Consider the following 5,219-nt stretch of genomic DNA (forward strand, 5'->3'; position numbering starts at 1 on the left):
CCACTGCCTCTTCCTGTGTAATTCCATGGGCACCTGATGAGGGAGAGTTGGAAGCTTTACAAGTGTTTAGGAACCCAGATGTGTCCTGTCTTTACAGGGAACATAGGTTATACGGCAGACAGTGTAGTGTGAAAACAGCTATTTAGTACCGTGCAGAAGCCTGGCAGTCCCAATAGCTGCCGTAAAATTATTCATTCTTTCACAGAAGACTGGGTGGGTGCAGTGTTTGCTTGTTCCTGCAGAGTGAGATGCAGCTGGGCTAACTGGACAGTCGGTATGTGCCAAGTGTCTCTGGTGATGGTTCCCAGGCACAGGAAAGGTGAGGGTATAAGGAATGAAAGAAGTGATAACACTTTGTGGTGCCCTTAATGTCAGGCTGTGTGAGGAACTGACTGTTTTGACTGTTTCCTTTAAAGCCCAAATGGCTTCTGGGCAGTTGTAGTCCAGAGTCCTTCAGGTCCTTCTGACTGGGCTGTTCATGGGAAAAAAAGATGTCTCCCCTGAATAATTAGGCACATGAGAAAGATATACATTCATTCTGGTATTTATGGAATGACCTGATTTTTCACATTTACCAAACTAGAGCCATCTCAATGTTTATCAGAGTCGGTAGTGACCCATTTGTAGGCCTTGAGATCACACTGGATCACAGCCTTTTTAATTTTAATTACTTATTTTTGGTGGAACTAGGGTTTGAACTCAGGACTTCACGCTTGCAAAGCAGGTCTCTACTGATTGAACCACACCTCAGGTCCAGTTTTGCTCTGTTATTTTGGAGATGGGGTCTCAAGAACTGTTTATCTGGGCTGGCTTTGAACCACGATCCTCCTGATCTCTGCTTCCCAAGTAGCTACAGGCATGAGCCACCAATGCTCAGCTATTTTCATTCTTTTGAGACAGGGTCTCCATGTAGCCCAGGCTAGCCTTGAACTTGTGATCCTCCTGTCTCAGCCTCCTGAGTGCTGGGATTATATGTGTGCGCCACTACCCCACAAAAAGTACAATTTAAATAATCGTATTTTAATGAAACTTCTTTAGTTATGTATGTATGTATAGTTGGCCCTTCATTTCACAAGCTCTGTATCCTCAGATTCAATTAAAAATACTATGCTGCTTTTCAAGGACAAAGCCAAGTTCAAACCCTAGTCCCATTGGGGGGGAAAAATTAGGTCTCTTCTGAACATGTACAGACTTGTCATTTATACCCTAAACAGAGTAGGATATTAAGTACATAGTATTTATATCTTATTAGGAATTGTAAGTCCTCTAGAGATGATTAAAGTACATGGGAGGGTGTGGGTAAATTTTATGCAAACCTTATGCCTTGTTTGTTTGTTTATTTCTAACTTTTGCTCGGGTTGGCCCTGAACTCACTATGGAGTCCCAGGCTGGCCTCAAACTTGCAATCCTCCTGGCTCCAATTCCCAAGTGCTGGGATTATACCACAGTCAGCTTTTTAAAATTTATTTTTTTGAGACAGGATCTTGCTGTATGTTCCATGCTAGCCTTGAACTCTATCCTTCTGTCTCAGCCTCCCAAGTACTAGGATTAAAAAGTCAGGTGCCATCACATCTGACTCTTATACCATGCCAGGACACTTTGGACTTGATTTTGGAATACGCAAGGGGCTTCTGGAATCAATCCCCCCCTCAGATACCAAGAGGAGACTATATACATTTGTACCAATGATGATATAATTTCTATTTTTTACTGTTCAAGGTCACAAGAGTTGGAAAGACTAAGGGTTAGTAACTGAAATTTACTCCAGTTATAACAGTTTAGACTCCTGCTGGTGGAGTGGCTCAAGTGGTAGAGTGCCTGCCTAGCAAGCATGAGTTCAAACCCCAGTACCACCAAATAATAATAATAATAAAAATCATATTCCTAACTGATCAAAATCCCTTCCCCTAGCTTGTGCATATGACATGGCTGCTATGGAAGGCGCTTGCTATCTAATGGGAGTGGTGGACACATTTTTCTCTGAGTAAGATGTATAAGAAATAAGAGCAGCTATGATATGGAAATCACATAGGGAGATGGAAAAAGCTAACTCCTGGTAGGATCTAAAGTGGTTTCACCTTTGACCTGGGCATTGAAGGATGAATAGGAGTTTGCCAGGGAAACTGGGAAGAGGGCAATCTGGCTAGAGTTCAGGGGTGATTCATGAATACACAGGGTGTGCTGTGGGATGGGAGGAACACAAGATGGCTAGAAAGCAGGAGGCACTGGGGAGACAGGGAGATAAGGCTGCTGACATCTGTTGGGTCACCCCACCCTCCATGAACCTCAACTTCAAGGCTCCTTTGCCCTGGAGCCTCCCAGTAGCTGAGTGAGGAGCTGGCAGGGAGCTGGGTGGCCTGTGTGTCTCCTTGCACGTATGTTTTTGTCTCTGTGCTTCTGACCTGGGCCCAGCTGAGGTGGTGGCAGGCAGCCCTTTTGCGTTCGGTTTGTTTTGGCAGCTCCTACTCCCAGCCTATTTGTTGTTTCTACGCCATGTTTCCTCACTGCTTAGCAGTGGGGCTTCCCCCAGTGGCAGTCCTGCAGAAACAGTCCTGAGATACAACTACCGAAGGAGGGGAGGGTCTGGGGGATGCTTCTTTAGAAGGGAGACAGGGAAAGGTGGGATCAAGACTTCTGCTGGCTGGGTGGGGTAGGGAACTCTGTGTTCCAGTACTCTCCATACAGAGGCCGGTTCCAACCTCATAAAAAAATTAGCCAAAGCCAGGTGCTGGTGGCTTATATCTATAATCCTAGCTACTCCAGAGGCAGAGATCAGGAGGCTCACGGCTTGAAGCCAGCCCCAGGCAAAATAGTTCATGAGACCCTATCTCAAAAATACCCAACACAAAACAGGGTTGGTGGAGAGGCTCAAGTGGTAAGAGTGCCTGCCTAGCAAGTGTGAGGCCCAGAGTTCAACCCCAGTACTGCCAAAAAAAAAAACTTAAACAGAGATGGGTATGGGAGCAGAAATTGTGTTCAAACTCACCTCTCCTCCTTCTTTTCTACTCAATGGGTGTAGAACCAGCGAGGAAAAGGAAATTACCTCCTACTTTAGAAACAAATCTGCAGAGGCCAGACTCAAATCCAGATGTTTCTTAGAGGAGGGTGTAGACCTTTGTGTAGTCTCTATAGCATTCCTTGAGCATCTTTTAGTGGTAGGGACCTGTGTTAGGGGCCAGGCCTGCCAGAAGAGATATAAATTGTTGGTTCTATAATCTAACAGGAAGCAAGATAAAAGGGTTTTTTTTTGAGACAGGGTCTCACTATTAGCCTAGGCTGGCCTCAAACTTGCAATCCTCCTGCCTCTGCCTCCTGAATGCTGGGATTATACAGGTATACCTCATCATACTGGATAAGACAGATAAATTAAAAAAAGCAAATAATGTGCAATTTGCTTGGAACTGTTGTAACAATAGAAAGGACCCTTAGCCTGTGTGGTGGTGTGCACCTGTAATCCCAGCTACTTAGGAGGTGGAGATAGGAAGATTGTGGTTCAAGGCAAGCCTGAGCAAAGCACAAGCCCCTATTTCAAAAGTAAAGAAAAAGCAAACATGCTGGGGCCATTGTTCAAGTAGTAGAGTGCTTGAGTTCAATCCCCAGTACCTAAAAGAGAAAGAGACAGAGAAAGTTACTATTATTAGTATGAAGCAATTTGTTAAGAAATGGTTTTAGGGTCTTGAGGGATGATTTCCAGAGTGTCACACTCATAAGACTGTGTTACTACTTCTGCTGTGAGGCTTTTCTTTCTTTTATTGGTGGTACTGGAGTTTGAACTCAGGGCTTCACACTTGCTAGGCAGGTTCTGCTAGGCTTTTCATTGGGGGAGGGGAGGGAGGACAGGACACATGAGCTGGTTGAGGCTGGATAATGATCTTTCTAGAAGGGCAGCACTTTGTCCCATGCTTGGTCAGGAGTTGAGAGAAGAGTAACTCCTTCCACAATGAATCTCTGGAGGAAGCAGACAGGTACATGTGGAATGTAGTTCTCAGGGGACAGATGCCCTATTGCACAGAGATTTGGGGTGAAAATGGCCTCTTAAAACTAAACTGCATCTCACTAATGGCATTATGGATGCTTTTTAGTTTAGGTGTTTGGGTTTAGCTGTGTCTTCTTGTCCAGTGTTTTGTTTTTGGCGGTAGTGGGGTTTGAACTCCAGGCCTCGTGCTTGCTAGGCAGGCGTTTTACCACTGGAACCACTCTGCCAGCCCTTTTTTGTGTTGGGTATTTTCGAGATAGGGTCTCTCAAACTATTTGCCTGGTCTGGCTTCTAACTGAGATCCTCCTGATCTCTGCCTCCTAAGTAGATAAGATTGTAGGTGTGAGCCACTGGCACCCAGCTTTACATGTTGTTTTTGTAATAAGAAAAGGTTGATTTTTACAAAGTTATTTGGGTATTTATTTTTTATTTTTAAGACAGGGTCTTGCTGTGGAGCCAGACTGGCTTGTGCAAAGCCTGTTCTTGATTGATCCTTTGTTCTCCAATGTAGTGACCAGGGACTTAGTTATAAAACCTCAAGAAGCAATTTTAAATCAGAGTGAAGTGGTATATGTCTGTAATCCCAGCACAGAGGAGGCTTGGGACTTCCAGACCAACTTGGACTGTAAGCAAGACTCTGCCTCCTGAAAACAAAAAGGTAGTTTATGGCTAATAAAGGAGCTGATGAATATCTGTGGGTGAATGGGCAGATGGATGCGTGGCTGGACATGAGGACACTGGTTGCCTCATCTGTAACAAGCCTCTATTCCCTTGGGAGACACCAAACATCTTGTTATTGGAAGCATGCAAACATAGGATGGATCTTTACCTTCCCAGAGTCACCTATATCCCTTTCAACTCAGCTATACTTTCTTTTTTTTTTGGCAGTACTGGGGTTTGAACTCATGCTTGCTAGGCAGGAGCTCTTACCACTTGAGCCACTCCACCAGCCCTTTCTTGTGTGTGTGTGTTGGGTTTTTTCAAGATAGTGTTTCACGAACTGTTTGCCCAGGCTGGCTTCAAACCATGATCCTCCTGGTCTCTGCCTCCTAAGTAGCAAGGAGTACAGGTGTGAAACACCAGCACTGAGCACAGACGTACTTTCTTGAGAGGACTAAAATTTCCTGGTCATGAACTAAGTCATGCACAGAAGAGCTCACTTATATATAGATAAGGAATGGTGGTGGGTTCAAACAATATTTTTTTTTTTTGGTAGGGCTGGGGTTTGAGCTCATGCTTACAA

Source organism: Castor canadensis, chromosome 6 (assembly GCF_047511655.1).
Source record: "Castor canadensis chromosome 6, mCasCan1.hap1v2, whole genome shotgun sequence".
In the NCBI taxonomy this organism is placed as follows: Eukaryota; Metazoa; Chordata; class Mammalia; order Rodentia; family Castoridae; genus Castor; species Castor canadensis.